This window comes from Schistocerca gregaria, chromosome 1, assembly GCF_023897955.1.
Source record: "Schistocerca gregaria isolate iqSchGreg1 chromosome 1, iqSchGreg1.2, whole genome shotgun sequence".
NCBI lineage: Eukaryota > Metazoa > Arthropoda > Insecta > Orthoptera > Acrididae > Schistocerca > Schistocerca gregaria.
The window spans coordinates 879932598-879949885 of NC_064920.1; positions in this window are offsets into that span (position 1 = coordinate 879932598).

A 17288-nucleotide genomic window follows, 5' to 3' on the forward strand; every position below is an offset into this window, starting at 1 on the left:
ACTCACAAAACATCGTTTATAAATTGCACTATTGATAAATGGAAATGTTTTAATACAGGATGGTAAAAACCAACTGCGTACAACAAAAATGTGAACGAATATTCCCTGAATGGGTTTCCAAGTTCTACAATGGATCGAAGAATGACCTATGCCATATCAATCTGTAATCTAGGTTTAAATTAAATTTCACAAAAGAGCCAACTATCAAAATGGTCTACAGTGACCCTCAATTATCTTTAATTACTTATCTAACTTGTCGTAAATTACAGTGGCTGATGTGGCTTCATCGCGTTTAAGATTTTTACTTCAAGTGGCAAATGTGTTCACCATGAGCTTTAATTGACGATCGACACTAGTATTACGCAAAAAGGGGGTGTAACAGATGAGACTTCTGTAGTTCTGAGTGAAGCCTTATGCGCTCAAAAATGCGCCATCGCGTACGTTCATTACCTTGTCGGTGTTTAGACAGCGTCAGGGCCAGCACAGCTCCACTCACCTCGCCATCTCGGCAGCAACTCCCCTCTCCTAACTTCTCCTTACTACCATTTACCGAATTTGTTTTTAAAAAAAACTATCTGGCTGTTTTTTCATCTGACCAATCAGGGTCTCAATGTTAACCTTAAGCTCCACCTACAAACATTCTATCTATCCAAAGAGAAACATTATACTTTTCGTGGTGGAGCAATGTTTTTAAAGTCTGCAACGTAACAGAGACGCGAAAAAGTCTCACGCTAAAACTTGCGTTTGGTGTGACCCTTTTTGTGTTATCGTAAGATCTATACTGTTTTTCTGGAGGGCTCTACCTTTTAACATGGGCTGGGGGGTGGTCCTTGACGTAACAAAGACGCGAAAAAGTCTCACAATAAAACTTGCAGCTGGCGTTGTCCTAGTGGTTAACTGGCGACGTGGGTGTCCAGTCCGTCCCTTATCGTAGGGCCTTCTAGCTTAACACGGTTCTGCTCTTGGCTTCTGTTCTCGTTTCCCCCCTCGGAATTGCGTCTGTCTCACGGAGGGGAAGGTATAACATGCATTTAGGCATTCTTGTGTTAGTCTGTGGTATTCCATTTGCTCACTCATTACTCGTATTACTTTGGTTAATTTAAAATCACGATTTATTCGGAGCTATGTGACATACTACTGGATTTGCTTATCATGTCAGGGTTTTCATGGAAGGTGTTGGATTTGCCTGACACCTTACACCCTACATTTTTGAATAGGTGTCTGAAACTTCCTCTTTCTATGTCATAAAGAAAACTAGGAAACTAAACACATTACGGAGTTCATCGATAAGGAGTTGTGAAATACACATGTTTTGTTCAAGATCGTTGTTGCCTCTGATGCTGTTGTTGTGATCTTCAGTCCAGAGACTGGTTTGATGCAGCTGTCTATGCTACTCTATCCTGTGCAAGCTTCTTCATCTCCCAGTACCTACTGCATCCTACATCCTTCTGAATCTGCTCAGTGTATTCATCTCTTGCTCTCCCTCTACGATATTTAACCTCCACGCTGCCCTCCAATTCTAAGTTGGTGACCCCTTAATGCCTCAGGACGTGTCATACCAACCGATCCCTTCTTCTAGTCAAGTTGCGCCACACATTTCTCTTCTCCCCAATTCTGTTCAATACCTCCTCATTAGTTATGTGATCTACCCATCTAATCCACAGCATTCTTATGTAACACCACATTTTGAAAGCGTCTCTTCTCTTCTTGTCGAAACAATTTATCGTCAATGTTCCATACATGACTACATTTCATACAAACATTTTCAGAAAAAGACTTCCTGACACTTAAATCTATACTCGATGTTGACAAATTACTCTTCTTCGGAAACGTTTTCCTTTGCATTACCAGAGTACATTTTATATCCTCTCTACTTCGACCATCATCAGTTATTTAGCTTTCCGAATAGCAAAACTCATCTACTAATTCAAGTGTCTCATTTCCTGATCTAATTCCCTCAGCAACACCCGATTTAATTCGACTTCATTCCATTATCCTCGTTCTGCTTTTGTTGATGTTCGTCTTTTATCCTCCTTTCAAGCCCCTCTCCATTCCGTTTAACTGCTCTACCAGGTCCTTTGCTTTCTGACAGAATTACAATGTCATCGGCAAACCTCAAAGTTTTTATTTCTTCTCCATGGATTTTAATTCCTACTCCAAATTTTTCTTTTGTTTCCTTTACTGCTTGCTCAATATACAGATTGAATAACATCGGGGATAGGCTACAACCCAGTCTCACTCCCTTCCCAACCACTGCTGTCCTTTCATGTCCCTCGACTATTATAACTGCCATCTGTTTTCCGTACAAATTGTAAATAGCCTTTCGCTCTTTGTATTTTACCCCTGCCACCTTCAGAATTTGAAAGAGAGTATTCCAGACAACATTGTCAAAAGCTTTCTCTAAGTCTACAAATGCTAGAAACGTACGTTTGCCTTTCCTTAATCTTGCTTCTAAGATAAGTCGTAGGGTCAGTATTGCCTCACGTGTTCCAACATTTCTACGGAATCCAAACTGATCTTCCCCATGGTCGACTTCTAATAGTTTTTCCATTCATCTGTAAAGAATTCGTGTTATTATTTTGCAGCCGTGACTCATTGAACTGATATTTCGATAATTTTCACATATGTCAATATCTGCTTTCTTTGTGATTGGAATTATTATATTCTTCTTGAAGGGTATTTCGCCTGTCTCATGCATCTTGCTCACCAGATGGTAGAGTTTTGTCAGGGCTGGATCTCCCAAGGCCCTCAGTAGTTCTAATGGAATGTTGTCTACTTCTCCGGCCTTATTTCGAATTAGGTCATTCAGTGCTCTGTGAAACTCTTCACGCAGTATCGTATCTCCAGTTTCATAGAGCGTCTATATACTCCTTCCACCTTCCTGATTTCCCTTCTTTTCTTAGAGCTGGGTTTCCATCTGAGCTCTTGATATTCATACAAGTGGTTCTATTTTCTCCAAAAGTCTCTTTAATTTTTCTGTAGGCAGTATCTATCTTACCCCTAGTGATATATGCCTCTAAATCCTTACATTTGTCTTAGAGCCATTCCTGCTTAACCATTTTGCACTTCCTGTCGATTTCATTATTGAAACGTTCGCACTCCTTTTTGCCTGCTTCATTTACTGCATTTTTATATTTTCTCTTTTCATCAATTAAATTCAATATTCCTCTGTTACTCAAGAATTTCTACTAGCCCTCGTCTTTTTACCTACTTGATGCTCTGCTACCTTCACTATTTCATCTCTCAAAGCTACACATTCTTCTTCTACTGTATTTCTTTTCGCCATTCTTGTGAAGCGTTCCCTAATGCTCTCCCTGAAGCTCTCTACAACCTCTGGTTCTTTCAGTTTATACAGGTCCCATCTCCTCAAATTCCAACCTTTTTGCAGTTTCTTCAGTTTTAATCCACAGTTCATAACCAATAGCTTGTGGTCAGCGCCCATATCTGCCCTTCGAAATGACTTAACAGTTTAAAACCTGGTTCCTAAATCTCTAATCTCTGTCTTACTATTACATAATCTATCTGAAACCTTTCAATGTGTCCAGGCCTCTTCCATTTATACAACCTTCTCTCATGATTCTTGAACCACGCGTTAGCTATTATTAAGTTGTACTCTGTGTTAAATTCTACCAAGCGGCTTCCTCTTTCATTGCTTACCCCCATTCCATATTCACCTTCTACTTTTCCTTCTCTTCCGTTTCCTACTATCAAATTCCATTCACCCATGACTATTAAATTTTCGTCTCCCTTCATCACCTGAATAATTTCTTTTATCGTATCATAATACAATTCATCAATCTCTTCGTCATCTGCGGAGGTAGTTGGTATATAACCTTGTACTACTGTGGTAGGCGTGGGCCTCGTCTCTGTCTTGGCTACAATAACGCGTTCACTATGTTGTTCGTAGTAGCTTACCCGCACTCCTATTTTCTTATTCGTTATTAAACTACTCCTGCATTACCCCTATTTTATTTTGTAATTATCACTCTATGCTCACCTGACCAGAAGTCCTGTTCCTCCTGCCACTGAAATTCACTAGTTCCAACTATATATAACTTTAAACTATCCATTTTTAAATTTATAAACCTACCTCCCGATTAAGGGATCTGACATTCCACGCTCCGATTCGTAGAACGCCAGTTTTCTTTCCGCTGATAACGACGTCCTCCTGAGAAGTCTCCGCCCAGAGGTCCGAATCAGGGACTACTTTACCTCCGGAACATTTTACTCAAGAGGACTCCATCATTTAACCATACCCTCCAAATCGCTAGGCCAGTTCTCACATTCGCCGCTGCAAAAGCCGACTTCAGTTCGGGATCACGCTACGGCACAATATGGGCATTACATGGTTCACTTTCGTGGAAATATTTAAAGTGCGACAGAAAATATAAAGATAAAAGAAAAAACAAATATACCTCGTTGTCAAGGACTCCGTTGCTTTTGTTTTACATCACTTACACCATCACATTTTGCAAACACTGACACGCCAGAAATTACTACTGAATTGAGATTTATTTGCCGGGAACAGAACTATTCGAGCCTGACAAATGTGAAATCTTCCGAATGTAGGGTTTTATTTTGTCTTATTTTAGGATGACATTGCTTCGTACTTTATCAAATATTGCGGATTTGACGTTTTAATTTCAAATGTAAACTTTTCAAAGTTTTACATTGTACAATATATCACACTTTTTTAGACCGAATAACAGTAATTAGAAAATTCAATATTTTGCCTTTGTCTCGTTAGCAATTTTATGTATCCTACGGTAGCTTGCAATAACATGTGAACGTTCAGGAAAACATTGTCAGCGGAGCTAACAAACACAGTTTGCTCCGTGATTCTGTAATTTGGCTTCATGTCTAGATGTACACTATGTGATCAAAAGGATCCGGACACCCCCAAAAATACGTTTTTCATATTAGGAGCATTGTGCTGCCACCTATTGCCAGGTACTCCATATCAGCGACCTCAGTAGTCATCAGACATTGTGAGAGAGCAGAATGGGGCGCTCCGCGGAACTCACTGACTTTGAATGTCGTCAGGTGATTGGGTGTCACTTGTGACATACGTCTGTGAACAAGATTTCCACACTCTTAAACGTCCCACGTTCACTGTTTCCGTTGAGGCAAGTGGAAACGTGAAGGGACACGTGCACCACAAAAACGTACAGGTCGACCTCGTCTGTTGACTGACAGTTGAAGGAGGTCGTAATGTGGAATAGGCAGACATCTACCCAGACCACTACACAGGAATTCCAAACTGCATCAAGATCCACTGCAAGTACTACGACAGTTAAGCGGGGGGTGAGAAAACTTGGATTTCATGGTCGAGCGGCTGCTGATAAGCCACACGTCAAGCCGGTAAATGCCAAACGACGCCTCGCTTGGTTTAAAAAGCGTAAACAATGGAAAAACCTTGTGTGGAGTGACGAATCACGGTACAAATGTGGCAATCCGATGGCAGGATGTGGGTATAGCGAATGCCCGCTCATCTGCCAGCGGGCGTAATGCCAACAGTAAAATTCGGAGGCGGTGGTGTTTGGTGTGGTCATGGAGGGGTCTTGCACCCCTTGTCGTTTTGCGTGACACTAATACAGTACAGCACAGGCCTCTATTGATATTGATATTTTAAGCGCCCTTTTGCTTGCCACTGTTGAAGAGCAATTCGGGGATGGCGACTGCATCTTTCAACACGATCGAGCACCTGTTCATAATACACGGCCTGTGCCGTAGTGGTTACACGACAATAACATCCCTGTAATGGGCTAGCCTGCACACAGTTCTGACCTGAAGCCTATAGAACACCTTTGGGAAGTTTTGGAACGCAAACTTCGTGTCGACCTCACCGACCTACATTGATACCTCTCCTCTCTGCAGCACTCCATGAAGAATGGGCTGCCATCCCCCAAGAAACATTCCAGCACCTGACTGAACATATGCCTGCGAGAGGGGAAGCTGCTGTCAAGGCTAATGGTGAGCCAACACGATACTGAATTCCAGCATAAGCGATGACGGGCACCACGAACTTTTAAGTCATTTTCAGGCAGGTGTCCGGATACTTTTGATGACATAGTGTATTTGCTGTAGTTCGTGTTCATTTCGTGCTAATCGATTCTGCCAAGAAATCACTTGAAGTGAATAAAATGAGAATCTGTGTGATGACAAGTACAAAACACGTTGCAATTATTGCAGACTACGCCACTTACAAAAATTACAAGTACTGATTGTAGTGTGCCTGCTGTTGAGCTGTGTTGTCTTTCAGACACGTTCGTATAATGTATCACTGCAGTTGAGCGGGAAATGCAACAGAGGTGAACAATAGCAAATATTCATCTTCGTTTGTCGGCGACCTCAGATGCTGCACTGGCTGTAAAAGAATTTGCTCCACCATAATTTGCTGCAACTTCCTGAGTTCTTGACAATGTAGTTAATGGTTTGGTACTGCCAAGAGAAGCTTCAAAAAATTGAGTTTGATATGATGTTTCACTTCAGAATTACAAAACTATAACAAAACTGCCTCACATAAACGGTCAGAAAACAGACTGATTGCTGATTTCCCACTTCTTATTTTATCATCCTTTATTAGAAACAGAAAATTAATTTATTACAATCGAAAACGAGGTAGCAAGGGCAGGCTGACATGGGGGAATTGCGTATTAGTTCACTCTCTCATCCTAAAAGAGTTTTACAGAGATTTTAGGACTAGAATCTATAAAATATATTCAATAACAATGTTTTTTTATAAATTTGCTTATATCATGAATATTATTGGTTGGAAAATGTTCCTAACATTTGTATGTGTTCACCCTATAAATACTAACAAAAAAGCTAGTTTCACTTCTGAAAGGTATTATGGAATTACAAAATAAGTTTTTTGTGTTGAATTATCAACTAGTAACAGTCGAAGCAGCGCTGAGCTTGCTAAGTCGAGACGAAATTGATGACTGAATTTTAATCAGTACAATAAACTGAGTTCTAAAATTGCTAGCTACATAAAATAAGATTGTTAAGAAACTTATATACAGCCTGTAGATGTAGCATGATACCTGAGGTCAGCACCTAATGGGTATCATAAGTATCGTATATTAGTTACGTTTCAACACCCCCATCCCACTGTATCGTAGATGAGTACCAAATAAGATACCATTTCTAAATTTAAACTTCAACTACTTGTCAGAAACATAGTATAAAATTATCAAAAAATTCCCATTCAGCACAACATGAGTTTGACTTCAATGAACATAAAATGTGACAGTGAGTGTGGCAGATTAAATATACAGTAAGTGAGTACTTTCTCAAAGCATAGCTTAGCAAAAGGACTTAAATTTAAACCTTGTTTATTTTCATATAATTTGAAAAAGAAATAATAGAATCAGTTACTCATAAAATAAAACAATTACACATTCTTCAGTGTTGTATACTTCTCTCACTGCTTGGGAACAAGCCAGTCCATTTGTGGCGATGTCTTACTCAAGTCTTCTATATTCCTCTAGTGCCCCAGGGACACAGTCTTCATGATTACTAATGTCTACAAATATATAAATTGACTTTGAATCACTATTCACCATTCCAACATATACAATAGAGAGTACAAAAAAGCAGAGCAGTAAACAGTTATACACAGTTGATGCTCAAACACACAGACATAATGTTTATATTAAATGGTCTCAAATTTCATAATCGTTAAAGAAGTGTGGTTTCATACACAGTAGCTTTCTAGCAAGGTAAGTTCTGGTCAATTATATCAATATGGGTGCATTACTTCTCTAAGTGGTAATTGTGGGTAACACGTAAATTCTCAACTCTCGGCTCCAAACACGAAACAAGGTAGAACAGAGTGTAGATAGCATGATAATTAGTTACTTTCAATTCTTTGTGCGATTTATTCATTTTGACATTACACTTGCTCCTTTGCAAAGTAATGCATAACTCATAAATCCTTATTAAGTAATAAAATTTTTGTTCAACGGAAAGAAACTACTGTGCAGCGACATCCTTTAGCGCTAATGTCCATATCATATCGGTGAAGTGCCGTGTATATTCATTACGCTTGTCAGTACTGTACAACAGTGATCATATAAGGTAAGGAATATTGTGTGAACATTTCTTTTTGTGCAAGTATTCCTCACACTGATATGTGATAAAAAAAAAAAACATGTTCAGTGTGCAAATTAGGCAATGGACAATTATTATTTCATTAAGATGTGTGTCTACAAGTGATAGCTTATAAGTGGTTTTTTTTTCAACCAACTCTTTTTCTGATCCCACGAAGTTAAATAGCAGCAAGACAAAAATTACTCTTCACTACAGCTCATCCAAAGTAACCCTCCTTTTGCACTCCTTATATGTGCAGTGTAAATAGCATTCGTTGTGTTTGTAACACAAATATTGTTTTGACGTAATATCCTTAAAGTGTATATGTAATGGCTCAATAGTAGACTTGCATTGCAAGACATCTGTGATTTCTCATGAATTATTGACATAAGTTTTGCAATTTAACACCTCTCAAAATACAATAACAGAGAAATTTGTGAATACAGATGCATATATCGAAAAAACTCGCTCAAATTTATAAATATGCCAGCGATGCTATGTGCTTGTACCATAGTAAAATGTGAAGTACAAGTGAAGTAAATTATCATAATATACCACAAAACTCTCCAATCTTCCTAGTCCTTGACCATTGATCTTACAATACCTGAACAGTTAACAACTCATAAATTCAAGAAAGTAAGAATTTGTGTGTGACAAAAGATCGACTAAATACCTTCAGAAACTGCTGTGACTCATCACTCAGACAATCTTTTCTTTTATTCAATATGTCTTTGCATAGTTTCAGAACATGTACCAGAAGGAAAATTATACATGTTTTGTCAATAAGACATTTTCAGTAACATAATAGGGTAGGTTTATTAATTTCAGTTAAAATCAAGTTTTAGTATTGTTTGTAGCATAAACATTCTAGAACTCTCATGTTAACAAGTTTGGGACAGTTTATTGCTAATCTCTGACTTCTTCCTAATAGTCCACCAGACACTCGCCGGCTTTATGACAAGATCAATAGCGTGAAATAATATTGATCTTATTAATTTTTCCTTTACCAGTAACATAGAAATCATGTGAAATAGCACATAAAGACAACATATATCTATAAATTGGCTTCATCTAAAATGTATGTGCATTAGTTCAAAACAGCATCTGTCTCCTCCTTACTTATTACAACTGAATCACAAAATTATCTACAGTATATGCACAGTTTCTAAAAATTTGTACAATATCCTCATTATAATATGCGTCTTATATAAAAGTAATTCTCACTCCTTATCCTTTAACAGGCTAAAGAAATAAATCTTTCAATATAAATAGCATTTCATGTGTGTGGTTTTTTTCTTATGACTGCTAATGTAACATACTTCACGTATTAAATTCTGTGTGCATAATTAAGTACTCACTACAAAACACCACAGTGCAGTTTAGTTTTCAACAGTGTATAAATATAGGTAACCTAGCGTGTACAATATATTTCTTCAACAAACTATTCTAATGCCAAGCAAAATTGGTTGTTTTGTTGATTGAGGGGGGCTATGGGGCTAAACAGTGAAGTCATCAGTACCAAAAAATTACATGGGTAAGGTAGAGTCGTCCGCAAAAAGTGGGTAGTCCAGTCACAGGGATCAAATTACAAAGTGAGGAAGCTAAAACCAACAAAGTAGAAGACAGAAAAAGACAGGACAAATCTAAAAACTGGAAAAATCGAAGGATAAAAGACTGGTCCTTGCACATGGGAGCAGTCATGGGTGCTGGACCCAGAAATCACAAAGAGAGGGGGCCCAATCACAACCACCCTGCCCCTCCACCAGGAGGAAAGCAAAACTTTATAAATGAAAATAAAAGCTAGTTTCATGAAGGAAACTGAAGACCAGTTCAACCATCTGTGAATCATCCGCTAATAGTAAAGACAAGGAATTTGGAAGGCTATACTTAATATGAAGGGTCGAAAGAAGAGGAAATTCCAGCAATATATAGGAGAGTGTCAGTCTGTCTCCACCACCACATTGTGGGGGTGGCTCGTCATGCAAGAGAAAATAATGGGTGAGCCTAGTATGACTATGCATGGACAGCATAAGACAGCGGATTCCTTCTGAGAGGAGCGGAAGGATGGGCACAAAACTGCAGTAGTCTCCTGGATTGTGCTCAGTAGTAGAGAGCAGTAGAGCACCATAAGTCATTCCACTGGGATAAAAAGAGGTTTGATGTGAATCCGCATATCTACACCTGGAACCATGCCCACATGACTTGGGACCAAGGCAAAGACAACTGAGTAGGCAGCATAGCCAAGGGCAGAGAGAAGTTTATGGGCAGCATAGACAAAAGGGTGACGAGAGTAGCATCCGTCTACAGCCTGCTGGCTGCTCATTGAGTCGATACATATTACAACACTTTGGACAGAGGCCTGTGAAACAAAATGGAGGGCCTTGTTACTGGCTAAAAGCTCTCCTGAACACACTAAATGATCCCAGCAGTAAATGGTGTTCCATGATAGTAGGAGACGTAAAAGCATATTCTGTCTTCTCGATCATTTTAGAAACATCAGTGTAGAAGATCGTAGCATCCTGGAACTCCTTAATGATGGAACATAACAAGACGCCAGAGTACCATAGCGACGACAAGACCTTAGCACCCTGGATTAGGTCGGTCCTAATCTGTGGTCGAGGCACCATCAAGAAATACATGGGGCACTTTCCAGAAAGGAGGAGATCGCAGCAAAACGAAGTGAGCTGCATTCCAACTGGCATTTCCACCCGAGGACAGGTATCAGGAGGCACACATTCCTCATTTGTAAAGGGAACGGGGTACACGGGATGGTCGGGGAAACATCGAATAGGCGATTGCATAAGAAAGCAAGTGTTAGGTTTGTCGTATTTGTAGAGAGGGACTCCTTGCTTCTGCGAAGAGACTGTCGACAGGACGAGGGCGAAAGGCATCGATAGCCAGACGCATCCCATAATGATAAACAGGATTAAGTAATTTCAGAGTGGAAGGAGCCGCTGAGCCATAAAACTGACAACCATAATATAGTCTGTACAAACCCATAGCACAGTAAAGATGGAGAAGAGTAGCACGGCCCGCACTCCAAGATATGTGGGCCAGGAGGCCGGGAGCATTTAAGCTTTCACATGCATGTAGTCTTTATGTGGCGAATATGGGGCAGCCATGTCCGCTTATTATGAAAAAGAAGTGCCAAGAAAGAGAACTGCACTTAAATCCATAGGCACTGGTCACCTCAATAAAGTTCCGGATTCGGGCGTCACGTAGGCTTTTAGCAAAAATTCATAACCCGCCAGAGGTCCAACAGAGGTTACAAGCCCATTGATGGCAATGAGGAAGAATGTGACGTTTAACACAGAACCCTGTGGGATACCATTATCCCGGACCAAAGGGATGGTGAGTGAAGTACCAACTCGAGCCTGGAAGAGCCGGTAGCATAATACTCGCAGATAAAAATCTGAAGGGCGCCGCGAAAGCCCCAGTCACGGAGGGTAACTGAAGTGTTATGGTGCCAGACTGTGTCGTCTACGTCTGCCTGTACGTGGTACTCTGCTATTCAGAATAAAGTGCCTGACAGGGTTCAATGAACCACCATCAAACTGTCTCGCTACCGTTTCACTCTGGAAGGCGCTAGGGAAAAACGAGCACCTCAATTTTTCTGTGCGAGCCCTGATTTCTCGTATTTTATCGTGATGATCATTTCCCCCTATGTAGGTGGGTCCCAAGAGAATGTTCTCACTCAGAGGAGAAAATTGGTGATTGAAATTTTATGAGAAGATACCGTCGCAATGAAAAACGCCTTTGTTTTAATGATTGCCACTACAATTTACGAATCATGTCTGTGGCACTATCTCCCCTATCTCACGATAGTACAAAACGAGGCGCCCTTTTTTGAACCTCTTCGATTTCATCCGTCAGTCCCACCTGATGCGGATCCCACACCGCACAGCCATACTTCAGAATAGGGTGGACAAGCGTGGTGTAAGCAGTCTCTTTTAATAGATTTGTTGCACCTTTTAAGTGTTCTGCCAATGAATCGCAGTCTTTGGTTTGCTCTTCCCTGAAGATTATCTATGTGATCGTTCCAATTTAGATTATCTATAACTGTAATCCCTAAGTATTTAGTTGAATTTACAGCCTTAAGATTTATGTGACTTATCATGTAATCGAAATTTAGCGGATTTCTTTTAGTACTCATGTGAATAACTTCACACTTTTCTTTATTCAGAGTTAATTCCCACTTTTCGCACCGTACAGATATCTTATCTAAATCATTTTGCAATTAGTTTTAGTCATCTGATCACTTTACAAGATGGTAAATGACAGCATCATCTGCAAACAATCTAAGACGAGTACTCAGATTGTCTCCTATGCCGTTAACACAGACCAGGAGCAATAGAGGGCCTGTAACACTTCCTTGGGAGCGCCGGATATTGCTTTTGTTTACTCGTTGACTTTCCGTCTATAACTACCTTCCTGACAGGAAATCACGAATCCAGTCCCACAACTGAGGCGATATTCCGTACGCACGCATTTTGGTTAGAAGTCGCTTGAAGGAACGGTATCGAAAGCCTTTCTGGGAGTCTAAAAATGTAGAATCAATTTGACATATCCTGTCGATAGCACACATTACTTCATGAGTAAAAAGAGCCAATTGTGTTTCAGAAGAAATGCTTTCTGAATCCGTGCAGACTGTGTGTCAATAAATTGTTTTCTTCGAGGTATTTCATCATGTTCGAACACAGTATATGTTCCAAAACCATACTACAAATCGACGTTAGTGATATGGGCCTGCAATTCAGCGGATTACTCCTATTTCCCTTCTTGGATATTGGTGTTACTTGAGCGATTTTCCAGTCTTTAGGTACGGAACTTTCTGTGAGTGAGTGGTTTTCATATAATTGCTAAATATGGAGCTATTGTATCAGCATACTCTCAAAGGAACCTGACTGGTATACAATCTGGAACGGAGGCGTTGCCTTTATTAAGTGATTTAAGCTGCTTTGCTACTCCGAGGTTTCTCATCTTGGCAGTTGTTCTTGATTGGAACTCAGGAATATTTATTTCGTCTTCTTTGGTGAAGGAGTTTCGGAAAACCGTGTTTAATAACTCTGCTTTGGTGGCACTGTCATCCGTGACTTCACCGTTGTTATCGCGCAGTGAAGGTGTTGATTGCGTCTTGCCACCTGTGTGCTTTATGTATGACCAGAATCTCTCTGGGTTTTCTGCCAGATTTCGAGATAGAATTTCGTTATGGAAATTATTAAAAGCATCTCGCATTGAAGTACTCGCTATATTTCGAACTTCTGCAAAACTTTGCCAATCTTGAGGATTTTGCGTTCTTTTAAATTCGGCATGATTTTTTCGTTGCTTCTGCAACAGCGATCTGACCCGTTTTGTGTTATATTGGGGATCAGTACCATCCCTTATTAATTTATGTGGTATATATCTCTCAACTGCTGTCGATGCTATCTCTTTGAAATCAATCATCATCTTTTCTGGAGACTGTCTTTTAAAAAGGCGATAAGGCATTTTTATCAGCTTTATTAAATAGATTACTTTGCGTTTCATTTTTATGGTTGAAGGTATTACGGCATTCAGCCTAGCAGCAACTGCCTTGTGGTCACTAATCCCTATATTCGCTATTTGTCCAGGATTATTTGTTGCTAATAGGTCAAGTAAGCTTTCGCAACCGTTTACGCTTCGAGTGGGTTCATGAACTATTTGTTCAAAATAGTTTACCTTATGCAGGTCAAAGGAGCGTGACAAGGTGCTGGCAGTAAAAGCCTGTCAGATCGCTGTTTCTGATCTGAGTAATTGGTCAGTCGTAGATGATTCTTCTTAGAAGACACACCGAACAGGGACAAAAGGCCCCGCGATTCGAGTAGTCTACAGAATCGGAAGCTAAGCATCATCTCAATCAGTTTACAAAGTAGGTCAGGCTAATCGGGCGGATGCTTTTTAGAGACATTGGGTTCTTCCCAGGCTTAAGAACAGGAATAACTATGCTGCCTCACCATTGGGAGGGGAAGGCACATGTGAGCCACATGCGTTTGAAGACCCTGAGTAGAAGCGGCCTCTGTTTAACGTCCAAGTGGTAGATCATTTGGTTGTGGATGGAATATGGTCTGGGGCCGTGTCATGTGAAGAGATAAGAGCCTGCAAGAATTCCCACTCAGTGAAGGGTTCATTATAGGATTCAACTTGGTGAGGGTTGAAACGGAGACTTGAACTCTTCGTTTATGCTGGAGAATGGTAGCAGGATAGGAAGAAGATGCCGATGTTGTCGCTAAGTGTGTTGCGAAGTTCTGCAAGGACCAATGAATCAGTACACAGAGCACCATGTGGGACAAGACCCTGGACAGCTGACTGTTCTTGTCGGCCCAAAAGGCTACAGCATTTGAGGAAACATAGCGCTCCCAGCATTCCTTTTTACTCTGCTTAATACGGTATCATGCCTTAGCACCAAGACACTTAAGTGTAAGGTTGGTCTGTGAAAGAGTTGTTTAAATCGTTGCAACGCCCGTAAGCGGTCTGGAGAGCGATTGCTGCATCCGTGGTTCACCACAGTACTGGTCTCCGACGAGTGAAATCTGTGTACAGGGGGGTAGCAGTGTCAGCGTCATGAAGGAGAGTCAGAAACTTTTACACGATCGCATCAATGCAGTCCGAAAGAGAGGTGTCGAAGAGCACATCAGGAATAGTGGCTCTGCGCAATGCCCAACGTGGTGGCCTGTCTGCCTGGTGGCGGTATGGCAGCGATAGAATCACCGAAAAAAGGTCGTTGTCACGAAGATAATCATGGGGCAAACATGTAAGGAAGACGAGAGCATGGCAGGAGATCATGAGATCAGCAGAACATTTATCATGAGCAGCACTGAAGTGTGTAGGGGAACCGTCACTGAGGAGACAAATCGAAGCCTTTAATTAGTTTGTCAGTAAAAAGACCCCTACTTGTGGAAGTGGCACTTCCCCACAGAGGACTATGTGCATTGAAGTTTCCGAGGAGATCCGTGGGTGGGAGTTACTGTATTAAGGTTGACAGTTCAACATAAGGAAATGACCTTCTTAGGTAGACACTGCAAATGGCGTCTGCTGGGGTCATTCGCATTCTTACTGCTATTGCTTCAAGACCGGTATGAAGGGGGAGCAAGTCACTAATGACATTTGAGTGAACTAAAGTGCAGATCCCTCCAGGTACTATCCCAGTCCCAGCACAGTTCCGACAGAATGCTCTATAACCGCAAAACGTTGGAGAGAGGTTATCATGGAACTGAGTCCACTGATTAGCGTGTATTGAGAGTCCAGGTTATACGTACAGAAGTTGAGGAGAGGGCATATACTCTGCCAGTGATCGGCACTAACGAGGGTGGAGTGACATCCATAAATAAAAGGTCAGAATCAGTTTGTGAATGGGAGATGACACTTCTGGGGGCACCATGGGGGGGGGGGGGGGGTCTTGTCCTGGGGCTTTTGTTTCTTCTTCTTCTTCTTCTTCTTCTTCTCCTCCTCCTCCTCCTCCTCCTCCTCCTCCTCCCTCTCTTTCGGAGAATGAGGAAGGCAAGGCACGGAGGGAGATTAAGCTTCTGCAAGATCTAGGACCAAGAGAGCAAGCGACCTTGGGGTGCACGGACAGTGCGTCTCACGGCCGAGTCACGGTAGCTTGCTTTCGGTCTGAGACATGCCGGGGAGTGTGTCCCAGAGGGGAGCCCCATCAGTGGTAGGTGGCAAAAGAATGGTGGCACTCCTTCGTCCAGGCAGGGGGAAGGAGAGTGACACCTGGAGGGGAGGGTGTGGGAACTGCAGGTGAGGGGAAAGGGAGAGTGAGATGGGATTAGGGTAAGGAAGAGGGAGGAGAGGGAAGGAAGTATGTAACAGGGGCAAAAGTTGAAGGAATCAACGCTGCGTGGATTGGGTAATACTCGTATTTTCAGCGAGCCTGAGCATAAGATAGGCGATCCAGGGACTTCTATTCTTGGATCTTCATTTCCCTCCTGTAAGCTGGGCAATCTTCGAGCATGTAGAGAGGAAGTCACAACAATTTACACACAGGTGGTGGAACACAGGGGCTTCCCTTATGGAGTAAGTGTCCACAGTCACCATACAGAGGGTCCGCGTACAGTGGGAAAACTAATGTCCAAAACGCAAGCACTGGAAGCACCTCATGGGTGGCAGGATGTACAGTTTCACATCCCATCGGTAACACATGACCTTGACCTTCTCTTGGAGGGTATCACCCTCGAAAGTCAGAACGAAAGTGCCGGTATAGGCGCAGTTGTCTTTATGACCCTTCTGCACACGTCAAACAAAGTGAACACTGTGTCACTTCAGATGGAGTTCCTCAGTAGTTTGCAGGATGAGGTCCTGCTGAAAAATCATTCCCTGGACCATATTCATTGACTGATGAGGGGTAATAGACACTGGGACAGGGCCAAGACGATTGTAAGTATGAAGAGCTGCAGATTGGGTAACAGAAGCAACTTTTATCATCAGGGAGCCTGACCACATCTTTCTAAGAGACTTGTCCACGATATTCTCCACAAAAAGTAGTGGCTTTTTGGCAGCGAATGTGTTCCCGTCCATTGTAGTACAGACCAGGTAGCAGGGAAAGTGTATCATCCAAAGACGGCGAGCCTGGCCCTCTTCCGAAGGTGTAGCCAGGAAATGGAAAGTTGCATACGAAGCAGCATTCAATGAACATTTACCGCACAGAGGGATGGTCAGATTTTTGCCTCTTAATACGCTTCCTGCGCCAAGCATCCACCCTGAAACCACACACTCCGATCAGGGGCTCTCCCCATGGGTGCCACACACATCAAGGGCAGCCTGGCACAGCGCCCATTGCCAGGAGTTGCAACGCTCCAGGATGACAAGCAACCATTCCTTGACATACACAGGGAGGCAACAGCTCACTTATCAGTAGTGTGATCCCTGTGTTGTCAAGGGCCAAATGGGTAACTAATAGCCCCACCACATGGACTGGTTACACGTTCTTGTGATCTATCAACGTGGAGGAGGACTAAGGCAGGGAAGGAAGAGGGGAAGGAATCGGGCGAAAGGAATCCAAGGAGGGAGAGTTGTTCTCCAAATGTCTCCCACTAAAGACTAAGCATTTAGAAGTGGAGGTCAGACCCCAAGGGGCGCCAAAACGCAATAAAGAATGAAATAAGAGGCAAGAGGGACAAAATTGCAAGGAATGCAGGGAACCGGGTGTATGGCCATGTCAACTTAAATCAGAA